This window comes from Bufo gargarizans, chromosome 6 (assembly GCF_014858855.1).
Source record: "Bufo gargarizans isolate SCDJY-AF-19 chromosome 6, ASM1485885v1, whole genome shotgun sequence".
NCBI lineage: Eukaryota > Metazoa > Chordata > Amphibia > Anura > Bufonidae > Bufo > Bufo gargarizans.
In genome coordinates, this window is record NC_058085.1 from 121,127,570 (window position 1) to 121,147,330 (window position 19,761).

Consider the following 19,761-nt stretch of genomic DNA (forward strand, 5'->3'; position numbering starts at 1 on the left):
TCATTGCACTTTACGTGATGCAGACATAATGCCTAAATGCATGAAGGCCTGTAGGGGACCTACATTACATTGGGGCCGGGGTGTCAGGTAAAGTGCCTAACTCCCCACAATCACGCCTGAGGGGTCACCAGGGTTTGTTTGTCTGCTTTGAACCACTGACGGCAGCATTCACATCCTCCCACGCAGCATCCTTAGTGAGAGTTACCGTGACAACAGACAGCGAGGACCATACATGTAAGGAGTTATCACTTGTCTTGCTGCAGCTAGGCAAACTAGATGCCCTATAGTATGAGCGTCCATGTGCTTGCTTATCAGGTTATTTTTTCCTTCGTAAGGAACTTACATCCTGAACATGGAATTTAAGAATTTGAAAGATAATTCACACTTGGCCTGAATAGCCAGCTCGTTTACTGCCAGCTGTAAAGCTACATAATCTGTTTTATCCCAGAAACTTCTTAGTAGTTGGGGTTATCCTCCAGCCCCAGCTGCTTGCGTATCCAGTAAAATTTGTACATCCCTACACACACCTTTTTCATAAAGTTTATAACTGTGGCCTGCAATCTGTGGCTCTCCAGCTGCTTGGAAACTATAACTCCTGACAACTGATTGGGCATGTTGTGTGTTGTAGTTCAATGGGGCCTACCGCCACATTCTAAAAAGGGTTGTCTCCGAGGAAATAACCCCTATGTTGATCACCTTGACATATTTTACTAAATACCTGTATTCCCCACGAGATAACAAAACTGGAGCAGGTATTCTTCCAGCTCTGCATCATGTCATTCTTCTTCTTTTCTTCTTAGAAATGTATGAATAGATTGGCAACTGGGTGTTACCATTTTCCTTGTTGTATGATTGTCCCCCAGAAGCTGTGATTGGACAGTATTTAGGGACATGATCCATGGTTGTAGAGTTCTAAGAAAAGATGATGCAGAATTGTTATTGGGGAACATAAGTATTTAGAGACTTGTCAGGAGAGAAGACAGTTTGTCTTTAATGTCTTTTCCTCATTTCATTAGAACTAACATATTGCCTTCTACATGCTGCTCATTTCTAGAAGATATTTCCTTCTATGCCTAGCGATGCCGTTGTATGTAATCTCTCCCTGTTATCAGCCTTTTCAGAGGGGTCGAGGTTGAGTGTCATAGTGCTGCAATATTGTTATTGACCAGAAGACCAGAAAATTGTGTGCTGCTTCCATGATGCCTGCGTTATTTCATGTATGTCCAGTCCTGGGAACCTCCAGACAAATCTCCATCCATATGTGGGATAATAACCGCTCTTTTTATAAACTTTGCTGTCATGAGCCACTGACTTTAGGATTAGTGCTACTTTAAGGGCTCATGCACTCAACTGTTGTCTGTTTTGCAGTCCGCATAATACGGATACCAGCTGTGTGCATTTTGCGGAATGGAACGTCCGGCCCCTAATAGAACAGTCCTATCCTTGTCCATAACGCAGGCAGGAATAGGACATGTTCTGTCATTTTACGGACGGCACACAGAGTTCTGTCCGCATCTTTTTGATGCCCCATGTAAATGAATAGGTCCACGTCCGACCCGCAAAAAACGTGGATTGGATGCGGCCCAAAAATATGTTTGTGTGCATGAACCCTAACACTAATTCACTGTGCAACTGCAATCAAGTGGTCAAACTGTTCACAGGATGGGGTGGCTCTACAAATCAGTAGGATAGGATGGTGCATAATATCTATGTGCTGACTCCAAAACACCAAGGGGTTAATAAAATTGTAGTAATAAAGATATGGCACTCATATAGCTGGAGAGCTGCTCAAAACAAATTCCTTTATTTAAATTCTACTGTTGAAATTCTCAATATTAAAAAGTCATAATATTAAAACGTCATACAAGATACGTAAATTGTACAGAAATTAAAGAACAAAAGGATAAAACATCACAAATGACGGCAAGGTAAAAAATCACTTGAGGTATAGATTTAACTTATTATCATATAAGTCAGACAGCATATAGGTGCTTGATAGATTCACCACAGGAAGATCTGATTATCGATAAGTCACTGAAGCTCTCGATTAAATAGTCACCAAATCTTCGGTTAATCTAATCGTCAATTCTTGGTACTATAATGCACTTATACACTTTTCGGTTTGATCATGAATTCTTGGTTCGAATAATTGAAAGAGTCACATTAGTTCTTATGCAACAGTTCATAGGCTTATCGAAATTTTGAAAAATTCGTGAGTTTTTAGCTTTAGGTGGCATCCCACCTATTGTCGAGCTATCTTATTCCCTTACCTCCAACCTTTGAATGCGGCTTGTTAGTTTGGTCGGCGTTCCTTCAGCGTCCCACGTGCTCGACTTCACATTACCACCACTTTGGCGTACGCAAGAACACCCGCAATTTTACCTTTTCATTAACAACCTCTTAAGTGACTGACTCATCCTATACAGAAATCTATGCTCGCAAACTTCCTGGAGCGATACAGTTCCATTTCCAGCTTGATCGGAGCTAGTGAGAAGTCGAGCACGTGGGACGCTGAAGGAACGGCGACCAAACGAACAAGCCGCATTCAAAGGTTGGAGGTAAGGGAATAAGATAGCTCGACAATAGGTGGGATGCCACCTAAAGCTAAAAACTCACGAATTTTTCAAAATTTCGATAAGCCTATGAACTGTTGCATAAGAACTAATGTGACTCTTTCAATTATTCGAACCAAGAATTCATGATCAAACCGAAAAGTGTAGAAGTGCATTATAGTACCAAGAATTGACTATTAGATTAACCGAAGATTTGGTGACTATTTAATCGAGAGCTTCAGTGAATTATCGATAACAAGATCTCTCTGTGGTGAATTATCGATAATCAGATCTTCCTGTGGTGAATCTATCAAGCACCTATATGCTGTCTGACCTATATGATAATAAGTTAAATCTATACCTCAAGTGATTTTTTACCTTACCGTCATTTGTGATGTTTTATCCTTTTGTTCTTTAATTTCTGTACAATTTACGTATCTTGTATGACGTTTTAATATTATGACTTTTTAATATTGAGAATTTAAATAAAGGAATTTGTTTTGAGCAGCTCTCCAGCTATAGGAGTGCCATATCTTTATTACTACAAGTGGTCAAACTACCTCCTGGGTTATCTACAGCCTCACATGCCTGATAGGAAAGCTTTGTGCCGCTTTATCTCACACAGGTGGCCATTGACTTTAATGGCCGTCCATGTGCATGAGCATTGCTAGCGTGACCGTTGGGTTTTTTGCATAGTAAAATGAGACAGTTGTCACAACAGATGTTTTGTTCCTCCAAATAACCCTTTTTTTTTTTTTGCTTATAACATATTAAACAAGACACCTGTGCCTAAGCATGTATGTTTGTGCCACATGAGACAAGTGGGTGGGCATATTAATGCTTCTCCTCCTTATAAGTAGAATGAGATGTGCCAACTCATATTCCTAAGGCATAAGCAAAGTGGAAAGCTGCATTACTTAAAGCCATTCATGGATGTGAATGGTTCCTTTTAGTTGACTTAATGTGTGACTCTTTGAACTTCTGTACACATAAGGTGACCCCATGTTGAACGATATACAAAAGTGATGAGTGGTTTCTGTCCATAGTGCCTCCTCGAAAAAACAGAGCACACTGTCCATTGGGCTGCTGTGAGAGTGGATATGTAATAAATATACATTATGTATTTTTCATTCTGCACACACACCCCCTCCCTCAACCCCTCACGTCAGTCTTCATTCCCCATGAGTCCTGATTAGCATGTTGGAACTCAGAGCAACTGGCGTCTGATTCTTCTCTCCCAGCCAAAAATTGATTAGACGCTTTCTGGAAATATGTGTAGCTAAACCGCTATGCTAATTGAGGGAAATGGAGTTGTGTTTTTGCATGCTTCTGCAGTGATATCACTCCTCCTGCACTGTTTTATGTTACAGACAGTAACTACTTCACTGCCAAGTGCAAAGTCTTACGCTTTTGAGACAAGAGAGTTAACTTATGATAAAAAGGGGGGTGTCAGCTGTCATTCTGGAATGAAATGCTAAACCTCTGATGGCAATCTGCATAGAAGCCTTCCACGTTGCATTAAAACCCAGCCCTTGCACTTATTTTACACTGGTTATTGTATGCACTGATAGAAATCATGCCCTGCCTGTTCATATCCTTTTAATAAGCATTTTACTTTGAGGTGCCTGAAGCATAAATAAAATTCAGACAATACCCAGTCATGCCAGTCACCATCTGATCTTGATCATTCACATGTAGCTTGGGATGGAATGTAAACACAAGTATACTACAAAAGTAAAGGTGAATGACTTCAAACTGGAATTGCTAAAGTGTTCAATAAACATACAAAAGGGTTAAAGTTAAAAAAAGGGCCTTTTGGGCACTTAAAGGGGTTTCCATTCCTTATATAGATGGTCTATCCTCAGGATAAGCCATCAGTATCTGAGCAGCAGGGTCCAACTCTCTGCACTCCTGCCCTTTTGCAGTAGTGCTGGTGCCTGAACTACACAGCTTCATCCATTGTGTAGTAGTTCATTGAAGTGAATGGGAGCACTACTGCAGATATTGATGACCTATTGAGGCTGGGCAATCAGTAAATCAGTGGACAACCACTACAGTAAGGAGATAACTATACTGTACATTATAAAGAAACAGTGGAGGTCATTTACAAAGGCAGGCTTCTTTGCTGCTTGGGATTTGCCTAATTTGATAAGGCGTGCAGTACTACTTTACTGGAGTAGATTTACGCCAACATTTTCACCTGTTTTCAGGCATAAATGTTTGTAAATTTGCAAGGGCTGATGTCTCGGCCTGGCCCCCGCCACTCACAAGTGGCTAGCACAGTGGCCATTCGACAAAATATTGTTGTGCTGGAGTTAAAGTTCCAAAAAGGAGTCTTGCAACTATTTTCACTCCAAAAACTGGAGTAAAAATGTTTGTAAATGACCCCCCCCTGTGTGTGTGTGTGTGTGTGTGTATATATATATATATATATATATATATATATATATTTATATATACAGTACAGACCAAAAGTTTGGACACACCTTCTCATTCAAAGAGTTTTCTTTATTTTCATGACTATGAAAATTGTAGATTCACACTGAAGGCATCAAAACTATGAATTAACACATGTGGAATTATATACATAACAAAAACGTGTGAAACAACTGAAAATATGTCATATTCTAGGTTCTTCAAAGTAGCCACCTTTTGCTGTGATTACTGCTTTGCACAATCTTGGTATTCTCTTGATGAGCTTCAAGGTGCTTAGCACTTGTTGGCCCTTTTGCCTTCACTCTGCGGTCCAGCTCACCCCAAACCATCTTGATTGGGTTCAGGTCCGGTGACTGTGGAGGCCAGGTCATCTGGCACAGCACCCCATTACTCTGCTTCAAGGTCAAATAGCCCTTACACAGCCTGGAGGTGTGTTTGGGGTCATTGTCCTGTTGAAAAATAAATGATGGTCCAACTAAACGCAAACCGGATGGAATAGCATGCCGCTGAAAGATGCTGTGGTAGCCATGCTAGTTCAGCATGCCTTCAATTTTGAATAAATCCCCAACAGTGTCACCAGCAAAGCACCCCCACACCATCACACCTCCTCCTCCATGCTTCACGGTGGGAACCAGGCATGTAGAGTCCATCCGTTCACCTTTTCTGCATCGCACAAAGACACGGTGGTTGGAACCAAAGATCTCAAATTTGGACTCGTCAGACCAAAGCACAGATTTCCACTGGTCTAATGTCCATTCCTTGTGTTCTTTAGCCCAAACAAGTCTCTTCTGCTTGTTGCCTGTCCTTAGCAGTGGTTTTCTAGCAGATATTCTACCATGAAGGCCTGATTCACACAGTCTCCTCTTAACAGTTGTTCTAGAGATGTGTCTGCTGCTAGAACTCTGACCTGGTCGCTAATCTGAGCTGCTGTTAACCTGCGATTTCTGAGGCTAGTGACTCGGATGAACTTATCCTCCGCAGCAGAGGTGACTCTTGGTCTTCCTTTCCTGGGGCGGTCCGCATGTGAGCCAGTTTCTTTGTAGCGCTTGATGGTTTTTGTGACTGCACTTGGGGACACTTTCAAAGTTTTCCCAATTTTTCGGACTGACTGACCTTCATTTCTTAAAATAATGATGGCCACTCGTTTTTCTTGCCATAATACAAATTCTAACAGTCTATTCAGTAGGACTATCAGCTGTGTATCCACCTGACTTCTCCACAACGCAACTGATGGTCCCAACCCCATTTATATGGCAAGAAATCCCACTTATTAAACCTGACAGGCCACACCTGTGAAGTGAAAACCATTTCAGGTGACTACCTCTTGAAGCTCATCAAGAGAACGCCAAGAGTGTGCAAAGCAGTAATCAAAGCAAAAGGTGGCTACTTTGAAGAACCTAGAATATGACATATTTTCAGTTGTTTCACAATTTTTTGTTATGTATATAATTCCACATGTGTTAATTCATAGTTTTGATGCCTTCAGTGTGAATCTACAATTTTCATAGTCATGAAAGTAAAGAAAACTCTTTGAATGAGAAGGTGTGTCCAAACTTTTGGTCTGTACTGTATATATATATATATATATATATATATATATAATGTTCTTCACCACTGTGTGATCCTGATATGATGGCTTGTAGTCTGAAGACCCTGTACTACAGTATGTGTTTCAGTCCTGATAATCTACTTGGAGATCACGCTACACTTTGTACAGATCCAGCTCCATTCCATAGTTATGTTGCTGGCGGCTGCAGGTAACAGCCAATCATTGGGGGTGTCTAGTATCTCCTGCTAATCTGGTATTGAGGAGAATTCCCAAGAATAGGTTGTCAATATCCTTAGCCTAAAAAAAACCTTTTAAGTTTTTCTGATGCAGAGAATCAAATTTGCTGTATAGACAAAAGACAAAATTCTGTTTACTCTCAGCCACCACTAGATGGAGCTTACTGTATACTGTTGATGCATTGAGCCCAATGATAACATAGTATGCTGCAAATTCCAAAACTCCTTCTAGTCATAGCTGTAGCAGACAGGATTTTATCTTTGGATTCTGACTGAGATTTGGGGCTCTTTTTCATAAAAAAATAGAGCCTTGACTGTTTTAAAAATACGTTAGAAACAAACTGACACAGAAGGTTGGAAACAAAAAGTGTATGGTTTTAAACAGTGGTCAGTTACTTTAAGGTCAACTGGAGTTTCCATTGCAATTATTCATTAGGGAGTCAAAATGAATAATGCCTAAGCAGTGCTGATAACTAAGCAATAGCCTTAATATGTTCAGGCTGCTGCTTAGTAATGAGGCCGTTGGGTGGATCTTCATGCTCTTTTGTGATGAAGGGCTTCTGCCATAGACAGACACATTGCCGAATTGTGACTATTAGAACAGAGTAAATGAGGCTGTTTTGGATGCTGGCAGGGGACTATATATTCTCTGCTGGAATGTTTCCTAAAGTCTTTTAAAAGATAAGAGTATTGAAACTAATTGAGGGGGTATATGACCTTTTAAAGGCCTGATATGTGCTAAAATTATACAGGTTTTTTTTTACTCACAGATGTTCAGGTTTTTTAATTTTATTTTTTATTTTTAAACCCCCCTTAGCCAATGCTACCTGTGAAGAAATGTATACTTAACTGCTCATGCCACTTCATTACTTCCACGCTTTCTTCATTGGACTTCTGGTCCCTTTCTGTCAACTTATGTACATATGGGTGTAACAACAAAGACCTGAAGAAGTCAAAGGACCACAATACTATGCACATCCAAACAGTAATAGAAATGTCTAAAAGAAAATTTTATTGGACAACACTAAGACATACACATAAAAAAAATAGTATACAATAAAAAAAATGTATTTGGTAGACAATAAAAACCAAACACAAATGCTGAACCCACAAATGTCCATAAATAAGGACCACAAATATAAACCAGCCAAATCGGATACACATATGTACCATTAAAGTGCATTAAGTAAATATAATGTGGCATCAGCTAGAAGTCAAGAAAGACCAAGTTGGGTCAAAAATTTATGCCATACCCTGTCTGCAGGACTGGTGTGGTGGGTTCGCAAGGGAAAGACGCCTCACGCGTAGCGCCAGCGCAATCCGGCTTCCTCAGGGGTAAAGAGTAAATGAATAGTGTGCCCTATATATACTCATAACTGAACTCAATGAATTAAATGAAAATCTGTACAAATGTGCCCCCCAAAATATAATTATTGTCAAGCTTATGTACAGATGTGGTTACGTGCATCACTATACCCAATGACTGGCCTCAGCAGTGTCATGTCCCCAAATGGCACATTACTCCTGCTTGCTGTACAGCTTCAGAACAAGTAACTGCTGACACCAGTCATTGGATGCAGCCGCACACGTAACCCCATCTGTGCATAAGTTGACAGACAAAGACTGGAAGGGGTTGATCAGCTTTTGCTTCCATACAATAGGTCATCACTAGCTGATCTGTGGGGGTCTGACACCCTGCACTTCTGTTGTTTAGCTGTTCGGGTGTAGCTCCAGTGCTGGAACTACAGAGCTCTGTTAACTGTGTAGTTGACAGAGCTTGTCACTGCAGCCCTGTTCCTATTGACTTCAATGAAAGAAACACTGTAGTAATGAGCTCCTTCCTCTGTACAGTTGACGGTGTTGCTTAGCGCCTGTGCTGGGGCTACCCCTGAACAGCTTTGGTTAGGGGGCAGTTAGTGATGGCCTATCTTGAGAAAAGGACATCACTTAATAAAACCTGAACAGTCACTGTAAGCTAGCATTGTTTATTTGTAAGTTAATTGTCTGATCTCATAGTCCTCAGAAGATCACTGTACATTGTGTAGAGCTACTACATTGTCCAATGTCCTCTTAAGAATTTATAGTGCAGTCCAGTGACAGATATAAGACTGTCCTGACACTCCTTATAAATCAAGGTAAATCCTGACCATAGTTTGTACAATAACTTTCTAGGAGCTCTGCCAAGTGAGATGTTGATAGATTTTATATCCTTGTACATTTCTCCTTAGAAATGAAGGTGTGTTTCTGTGGTCTTATATGTGCTTACAAAGAAAAATGCAGGTAGAGACATGGCCACACTAGCACCACGTGCACAGTATAGATACACAACTATGCTTTCTATTGCTGCTTTGGTTGTGTGTGTGTGTGTGTGTGTGTTATGCCTTAGTCTTTAGGGATCTGACTAAATGCAATTTTCTTTTCTAGATCTGACATGATGCTGTGGGATGCAGATTTATGAAGTCGGGGTTTCGGGAGCCAATACATCTTTGACCTATAAGAGGCCCACTTAGTACTGTGTGGCTGCTGAAGAGAGGGACTCACTGCTTAGGGTCGGGGATGGTGGGTTATGCTATAATTGTAGGGTTATGTATATTTTTTTAATCCCTTATGTTATTGTCTACACATTAGGTAACTACATCCCTATAAGTTATTTCAAGGTTGTAGCCACTTTGTTGGTCACTCGGAATAATATTTTAAGCAAAAATTACACAGGTCAAGTAAATTTACTTTATTATGATAAACTTAAATTTGTGAATATTAAGCTCACTTACTAGGGTACTTTCACATTAGCGGCAAGGAACTCCAGCAGGCTGTTCCGGCGGGTGAACAACCTGTCGGATCCGTGCTGCCGCTAGTGCAAGCGTGCCCCCGGATTCCCTCTCCGGCCCCATTGACTATAATGGGAGCAGGCCGGAGTTCCGGTGGCAGCACTACAAACATGCTGAGAGGCAGCCGGAATAATACTACAACATGTCGTAGTTTTTATTCCGGCCGCCTCTCTGCATGTTTTGCCGAGTGGCATACCACAAGTGACATGCCAATCATACAGCATATTAAAGGGGTTTTCTAGCAGAACAAAAAGCGGTGACGGTTGGCCAGAGCGGCTTGAAACCATAAAACCTCCACCGATTACATGCCAATGCAGTTTTTACACTACCTGGGTCACTGGTGCTTTCAACTTCCTGTCTCAGATTGCAAAAAATGCCTCAAAATGCCCACTCTGCCGATGGCAGAGACAGAGCATTGAGGCAAGTGCATTTCAAGACAATTTTTCTTTTGCAGGGTACAATGTTTAAGTGTGGACAGTCTCTGTATGTATTCATATGATATTCACATTAAAGAAGCTCTCTCATGTTTTTTTTCTCTAAACCTAAAGATATGTCTACATGTATGTTAAGTCAGATCTTACTGTTGCTTCATCCCTGCTACAAGTCTCCTTTCTGGTTTTCCTGTGCTGGTCTGCCGTTTCTCTCTACTATATTCATTAAAATGGCTGCTGCTGTTTCACAATTGCTTCCCATGTTGCTACAGTCTTGCCTTCAAGTCCCAAAATACTGTTGTTCTAAGGGGGAGAGTGTAAATTAAGGTGGACATTTCCTCCAAAATTTTGTTTCAACCCACTGATCCTCCTCCTGGCAGTCTGTATTCCCATCGCCCTAACAGGACCTTATTATGTTACTTGACCCCTGTTTTCAGACTTCCAAACATCAAAACACTTATTTGATTAAATTATGTTTAATTTCCTAATATAAAGGGGCTAACATAGATATATGCATATGTTGATTGTTTCATTTATCTGCTAAGTGTAACCCATGGGACTTGATCTGGTCACATGATCATGAAATGTCAAAAGGTCCTTGAAGCTTAGTGATTCTAAGTAGTGTTGATCGAGAACCAAAGTGCTCGGGTGCTCTGGCTGAAAACATCGGTATGCTCGGGTGTTCTACTGAGCACCCGAGCACAAGTCAATAGGAGAACCCCAGGCACCCCCTGCTCGGAAAAGAAGAGGGTGTTTGGTTCACAAAAAAAGGTTAGAAATTGATGGAAACCCGATCAAAATGGTTTGAAAACATCATTAAGAGGATAGCTGGATGAGTCATGGACTCCTACGCCAAAATCCAGGTGCAAGCCATCAATCTATCCATGAGACAGATGACAGGCTTAGTCAACATACCTTACAATGGCAGCCTTGTGCACTATGAGACATTCCAAACCAGCTCTGATCTGCCTGAGAGCCAGCAAGCCTCAAAGTACTTCAGTTCTGTTGCATGGCTTGGGTGGACCTGCGCACCTAGATCAATATCATTAGGGAGACAAAGTTTTCTGATTGTCCTAACATAATATTCAATAACCTTTCTATACAGTTTTGTCATGTAAAAACGAATTTGCATAAACGGGCATATGGGAAAGACATGCAAATGAGCAAAATCTGCCTTGTTTTTCAGCTGAAAAGCTATTTACATCGAAAATTTGCGATCTACGGTACTCATGAACAGCGCCATCTTTTGGTTTCATAGTCTTATGACAAGAGTAATAGTGTCATGAACAGCACCATCTATTGGTTTCATAGTCTTATGACAATACTATTACTCTTTTCATAAGACTATGTAACCAATAGATGGCACTGTTTATGACATGAAGAGTGCCATCTATTGGTTTCATAGTCTTGTGACAAGATTATTAGTGTAGCCTTTTGCATGGAAAATTCACAATAAAAATTTGCGATTAGAATATTCGCGATCTACACTACTCATGAACAGCACCCTCTATCGGTTTGATAGTCTTATGACAATACCATTACTCTTGTCATAAGACTATGAAACCAATAGATGGCGATGTTCATGAGTAGTGTAGATCGCAAATATTCTATTTGCGAATTTTCCATGCAAAAGGCTACACTAATAATCTTGTCACAAGATTATGAAACTAATAGATGGCGCTGTTTATGTCATGAACAGCGCCATCTATTGGTTTCATAGTCTTATGACAAGATTACTCTTGTCATAAGACTATGAAACAAATAGATGACGCTGTTCATGAGTAGTGTAGATCGCAAATTTTACATGCAAATGGTTTTTCAGCTGAAAAACAAGGCATATTTTGCTCATTTGCATGTCTTTCCTATATGCCCATGTTTATGCAAATTAGTTTTTACATGACAAAACTGTATAGAAAGGTTATTGAATATTATGTTAGGACAATCAGAAAACTTTTTATCTCCCTAATGATATTGATCTAGGTGTGCAGGTCCACCCAAGCCATGCAACAGATCTGAATTATTTTGAGCCTTACTGGCTCTCAGGCAGATCAGAGCTGGTTTGGAATGTCTCATAGTGCACAAAGCTGTCATTGTAAGGTATGCTGACTAAGCCTGTCATCTGTCTCATGGATAGATTGATGGCTTGCATATACCTGGCTTTTGGTACATAGCCTTTATGTGGTTGTCTATTGCATGTTGTAGATAATACGAGTTGAAGATGCATCCAGCCATCCTATTGATGCTGTTTCCAAAGCATTTTGATAGGGTTTCCATCAATTTGTAACCTTTTTTTGTGAACCAGACACCCTCTCTTCTTCAGAGCAGGGTGCCTGGTTTAATGCTCGGGTCTCCCATTGACTTTCATTATATTAAATTGTACTCGAGCACCCGCAGTATTCGGCTGAGCACTCGTATGTGCCGAGCATAGCGATGCTCGAGCCGAACAGCAGTTCGGCCGAGCATGCTCGCTCAACACTAATTCTAAGCATTCTATACTGGTGTGGAGAAGGTGAGGACTGTGATGGGAGGAATTAAGAGCTTCTGAGGGCAGACGTACAGCAGATGACAGTCTTCCTTTAGACTCTGCTTGTAGGTGGATCTGCACAGGAAGGAGATAAACTGGCTTCCTGTGGAAAGACATAAGTATAGGGACAAAATGCTTACTCCTATCTAAGTCACGTGATGCAGTAACTGAAAATGAAGATATTAATTTCTGTTTAAACCAAACATCTAAGAATGTAACTTTATTAGTAAAGGAGGTTTAATATCTATTTGAAATGCAAGTCTGAAAATAACAAACATGGGAGTGGTTCTTTAAGCATCTCATAGGAATTCACAGAGAGACTGACTTCCTGTCCATGCATAGAGTGTCTATAATTTACAATTTGTCAGAATCAACTGGTACAACTGAGAAACAGAAGAGAGCTGATAAATCAGAAATTAAGCACTTGGTAAGAAGATTATTTACCTCATGTACACTGCAAGTAGAGGAAACAATAATTTTTGTTTACCAACGTGCTTTTATAAAGGCATATTCAACTTGCAAAAACCCATTTCTAGAATCCAGTAGCACATCTGATTCTTCCCCTTCTTTATTCTCATGCCTCCTTATCCCCAGCTATTAATGACTTCCTGTATTGTTGACCACTCTGCATATACACTTGATAGACACAACATAGGTGGTTTTATATACTGTGTGTGTATATATATATATATATATATATATATATATATATATAAAAAAAAGCTGGGGATATTTGCACTATAACCTTTACAGGTGAACCTAATGTTACCTTCTCTTAACTTTTGAATGCACATGTCCAGCTGTTCAATGTTTCAGTACTTTTTGCACAACTTGTTCTCTAACAAGGAGCTTAACAGCAAAATTCACAACAGATGTTTGAGCCATCAATTGCCCAATAAATTTCCTGGTTCAACTAGAATTGGTATTTAAACAGTCCTCCTTATCATGAGACCAAGACGACACCTTACAATTGATCAACAGTACATCGCCTTTGCGAGGCTTCAAGCAGGATGTTCTCAGACGGAGCTTAGAGTGTCACAATTTGTCATCAGCAGGTTGCAACAGAGATACAGGGAGACTAAAAGAGTCACAGAAAGGCATAGAAGTGGACGTCCTTTGGCCACATCTCACACTGATGACCTCTTTATTGAGAACATTGCCCTGCAAAATCAGATGATTAATGCCACACAACTCCAGGTACATTTAAGGGAGGTGAGAAGCACCCAAGTGTCACGTCAGACCATTCAAAACTGTTTACATCAGCATGGTCTGCGTGCTAGATGACCTGCAAGGGTACCTGACCACAGGCATCATCGTCTTGCACGGGCCAGGGAGCATCTACGCTGGACGAGGGATCAGTGGGCCTCAGTGCTGTTCACTGATGAAAGTCAATTTGCGCTGAGCAGAAATGATGGTCACCAATGATGTTGGAGACGTCAAGGAAAGTGTTATGCATCAGCCGCTGTTTGCCTTTCGTGGTGATGGTGTTATAGTGGGGGCAGGTGTGTCTAGTCAATACAGAACTGCCCTACACTTTGTGAATGGGACAGTGACAAGCCCATACTACCTGAATAACATAATTAATCCAGTCATTGTGCCTGACTCCCATTGAAAACCTATGGGATCAGCTGAGTCGCCGTGTAGAGGCTTGTAACTCTGTACCCCTTCAAGAAGAGTGGGATACCATGCCTCAGCAGACAATAAGTCGACTTGTGAACAGCATGAGACATCATTGTCAAGCTCTAATTAATGCTCAAGGCCACGTGACAAGTTTTTGAGACATTGACATTTTTTGTAGGGTATACCCACCAATGTTGTTGGCTTCTGTTTCAAGAAATAGTTTGAGATAAGGAAATCACCATTGCATGCTTCTACTTAAATGTCCTACTTTCATGATATATAATATCACTGTAGCATGAACTTTTTACATTTTCTATAAATTTCACCCGAAAGCTAAATATCTAACTTTTTGTGAGGTGTGTATATATATGTAGTTAAGGCTGAAGTGTCAGCCTGTATTTGTGAGAGGGGCGGAGGTGCCTTTTAAAAGCCAAGGCGTGCTTCCCTCCTTGCCCGTGAGCTATCTGTGAGAGGAGGAGTTTTACTGCTGTGATCCCGCCAAGCTCATGCGCTGATACAGTCATCAGTAAGTATGCAGGGGCCGCTGCTCCCTACAACCTGCAAGCAGCTCCGGAGCGCTTCCGCCGAACGCTGCTCAGGTAACAGGGCCCACCCCGTACCGGCTTTGTGTATTCCCTTGCCTGTCTGCTGCCCCCTGTACCTTGCCACGGTCCGCTTCCTCACAGCACTGCACGCGTGGGCTCATCGGCGGAGCTTGGGCGTTGGATGCCGTTCCAGGCTTAGTCTCCCCCATCGCAGCGTCCCACGCTCTCCCTCACGTGTGCCGCAAAATCCAGCGATAGCTCGGCACCACCTCCCGTTTCTGCCCAGTCAGATTCCGGCCTCCTTCGTTCCCCTCAGTTCTGCGGGCGGTCACAGAGTCCTCCCCAGGCATGCAGCATGGAAACAGGAGGGGGACAAATAAAGTTAAAAAAAAAAAACACAAACACAAACCAAGGCAATCATAAGAAACATGAGGAGGACAAATAATGTTTTAAAAAAAAACAAAAAAAACAGGGAAATCTTAGGGCAGTGGTGGGAAAACTTTTAAAATATATTGGAAGGAAGCACATGCTGAAGTGAATGGGTCCATGATGCGGGCTGCACACGGCCGTGTGCAGGCCGCATCATGGATCCATTCACTTCAATGGGTCCAGGATCCGGGATATGAGTGCTTCCGTGGTGCTTCTGGCTGTGCCTCTGCACCGCAAAAAAGTAGCGCATGCTGAAGTAAATGGGTACATGATGCGGGCTGCACACGGCCATTCACTTCAGCATGCGCTACTTTTTTGCGGTGCGGGCAGCCAGATGCGGATTGCGAACCCCATTCAAGTAGAAAGAGGTACACTGACTCTGAAAGGAGGTAGAAGGAGGTACACTGACTCTGACTTGGAGGTACACTGACTCTGACTGCGTGTGCGCTAATACTAGTTATCTTGCCTGTGGGACGCATTTGCATTCCACAAAGCAAGAGAGGGCGTGTTAGCTAACTAGTATTAGCGCACACGCATCACAGTAGGCCCTACTGTGATGCACGTGCGCTAATACTAGTTAGCGAACACGCCCTCTCTTTCTTTGTGGAACGCAAATGCATGGCGACCCATCCTCTGTAGTGCAGGATGGGTCGCCGTGGGAAAGGCCGCATTAAAGGGTCTAAAGAGCCGCTTGTGGCTTGCGAGCCACACTTTGTCGACCACTGCACTAGGGGGACAAATAAAGTTTTAAAAATTAATAAATAAGTAAAAAAAAAAAACTGGGAAATCTAAAGTAACACGAGGGGAACAAATAAAGTAAAAAAAACACATACCCAATTTAAAGGGGACCCCAAAAAAAATAAAAACGCGCATACACACCTCAGCCAGTCTTCCTACTGTCAGTCGGTTTTCCTTTAAACCCTACACTCGCACACAGCGGATAGCGGCATCTAGGCTCCTGTATAATTAGGAGGTCTGGCCCTTCTTATCATGCTAGTCCACGTTTTTCCGTCGTCGGGCCCGACGTAGTTCAGGCCTGGTCAGCGTTTAAGTAGGCCTGGTGCCTCCAGCTTCTTTTAGCCCCAAGTTTGCTCCATGGTCTGCGGCTGCCCACCGTCTCCATAGGTCACAGTCATAACGCCCTGGTCTGGTACGTCATTCAGGCTCATGTTTTACAATAAAAATAAAATTTGAAATGATTGTTGTCTGTCACGGGACTACGTTTTTAACTCGCAATAGTATATAAAAAGAGAATGCTCGGACTGGGAGAAAACGTCTGTAAGTGGGTAAGTAACTGGCTCAATGATAGAAAACAGAGGGTGGTTATTAACGGTACATACTCAGATTGGGTCACTGTCACTAGTGGAGTACCTCAGGGGTCAGTATTGGGCCCTATTCTCTTCAATATATTTATTAATGATCTTGTAGAAGGCTTGCATAGTAAAGTATCAATTTTCGCAGATGACACTAAACTGTGTAAAGTAATTAACACTGAAGAGGACAGTATACTACTACAGAGGTATCTGGATATATTGCAGGCTTGGGCAGACAAGTGGCAGATGAGGTTTAACACTGACAAATGTAAAGTTATGCACATGGGAAGGAATAATGCAAGTCACCCGTACATACTAAATGGTAAAACACCCGGTAACACTGACATGGAAAAGGATCTAGGAATTTTAATAAACAGCAAACTGAGCTGCAAAAACCAGTGTCAGGCAGCTGCTGCCAAGGCCAATAAGATAATGGGTTGCATCAAAAGGGACATAGATGCCCGTGATGAGAACATAGACCTACCACTTTACAAATCATTAGTCAGACCACACATGGAGTACTGTGTACAGTTCTGGGCTCCAGTGAACAAGGCAGACATAGCAGAGCTGGAGAGGGTCTAGAGAAGGGCAACTAAAGTAATAACTGGAATGGGACAACTACAGTACCCTGAAAGATTATCAAAATTAGGGTTATTCACTTTAGAAAAAAGACGACTGAGGGGAGATCTAATTACCATGTATAAATATATCAGGGGTCAGTACAGAGATCTATCCCATCATCTGTTTATCCCCAGGACTGTGACGAGGGGACATCCTCTGCGACTAGAGGAAAGAAGGTTTGTACACAAACATAGAAGAGGATTCTTTACGGTAAGAGCAGTGAGACTATGGAACTCTCTGCCTGAGGAGGTAGTGATGGTGAGTACAATAAAGGAATTCAAGAGGGGCCTGGATGTATTTCTGGAGTGTAATAATATTACAGGATATAGCTACTAGAGAGGGATCGTTGATCCAGTGAGTTATTCTGATTGCCTGATTCAAATTTTTTATTCCTCTAAAGTGAGGAAAATTGGCTTCTACCTCACATTATATTATTTTTTTTGCCTTCCTCTGGATCAACTTGCAGGATGACAGGCCGAACTGGATGGACAAATGTCTTTTTTCGGCCTTATATGTTATGTACTATGTTACTAATTCATTTATTTTGTTGCCTGCAATGTCGTGCAGGCTTACGTCTTTAAAACACCCATGTATGCTTAATTTCTGTTGCCTGCTACGTCTTCAGGCTTACGTTTTTAACTTGAATATGCGGCCTGTCACATCATCCAGGTTTACGTTTTTAACTCTGATTATAATTTTTGTTGCCTGTTACATCATGCAGGCTTACGTTTTTAATTTGATAATTTCTGTTGCCTGGTACGTTTTCAGGCTTACGTTTTTAATTCGTCATTGCCTATCCGTTCACGCTGGCTCACGTTTTTCTGTTTTGTCAAATATCCGTGGCCTGTTGTAGTGGTCATGTTTTCTTCCTTCCTGTGCTGAAAAAAATATATATATATTTTTTTTTCTTTAAAGCGTACACAACTGCAATGTTCTCAATACGCCACTGCCAGCCTCATGTGTACTAACTTCATCGTCCTGTACACTTAAGGTCCGGGCCCAGTTGTTGTTGCATCTTTGTTTTGTTCCTGGGTCATTCTTCAGGTACCGTCTAGTCATTATCACTTCGGTGCGCACCTTTCTCACAGTACACTCCCTCTTTGGTTAAGTCACGTCATCGCCAGCTGTCACTTTCTTTTCAGGTCCAGACAGGTAAGCGCTCACACTCCGGTCTGCACCAGCACCAAAAAATAAAAATAAACTTCACGGTCACGGGTCACTCTTTGCTCCAGGGTCTTCCGACTTTTAATTCTGTCATCATTTCTCACTCTCACAGTATGTCTCATCTATCAGACCATGAGGAATCCTCATCAATCCCTGAGTCTTCCGCTTCAGGCCATGGCAGCTCTATGTCGCTTAGAAGTTGGACAATTCCAAAATTGATCAAGGAACTCAACAGCCGAGGGATTCGTTACCCAGCGTCGGCTCGGAATGCAAAGCTATACAGACTCCTCGTGTCCGAGCCAACGGCTCCTCCGGCGGATCAAGTGCCCATGTCAACCATTCAGTTGTCGTTGGCACAGTTACATGCCGCAATTAACAACATTGTGACTTCTGTCTCAGACATGCAGGCTAGATTGATTGCGGTAGAGTCCAGAGGACTGACGCCTAGACCCTCCGTTTCCAGTGGCTGACGCTTCTTGTTCCCATTCCCCAGGTAGGGCCTCATACACACCTGAGGTAGCTCCGGCACATTTTGAACCAGATAACATCAGAAGGGATATCCTAGACGGCAAGGACATCCATTTAGCTTCCATTCTCATAGCTACCCATGACACCATCGATAATAGGACCATTGCTTGCGGCGATGTTTCCATCACTCTAAAGGCCAAGGAGGTCCGCCTCAACAAAAAATTGTTTATCCCGGAATTTGTTCTGGCCTTCAGCTTATACAGGGACATCATCTGTTCTGCCCACCCTGGGATATGGGAGGAACTGGACACCTATCTGTACAGGGTCACGGATCTGGGCCACAAGTATGGCGGCCACGCCTTTTACGACTACCATCGCTCGTTTTCTGCTAAGGTGGCCTAGTTCCAGCACACCACCAATTGGGCATCCATGGATATACAGCTCTTTTGTCGCCATTTCGCTGGTCTCAAGGCTCCAGCATGTGCTTCTTGCAATTCCATCCTCCACTCGTCAGATTGGTGCCCCAACGTGGTCCCTCCCGTCTCCAAGGGCAGATTCCTTCCCAGCACCTCTGGTTTCCCGCAGAGACCCGCTCAATCCACCAATAAATTAGGCCGCCCCATAGTTTTCCTGGGTAATAGTCAAATATGCAATAATTACAATATGGCCATCTGTAATTCCAATTAATGTAGAGCCCTGCACATTTGCTCTGGTTGCTTTAGAGCCCACCCCCCGACAACCTGCCCACAGCGTTCCTCCAGGTCCTCATGACTAGTCGGGGTCAACTTGAACCTCCTGACAGCTCTCCTACATGACTATCCCAATCCCCGGTTTGTTCAGTTTCTTGCAGCCGGGTCAGCCGAGAGGTTCCATACGGGTCTGGTCGCTCTTCCCCAGTCCACTTGGGAGGGTCCTAATCTTTCAGCCGCCAAGGATCCTGACTCGGTAGGAGTCCTTATACAATTGAAAAGAGTTAGAAAAGGGATTCCTCATAGGGCCATTTTTTACTGTCCCCTTTGATTCTTGGAGGCCCTATCGGCATTGT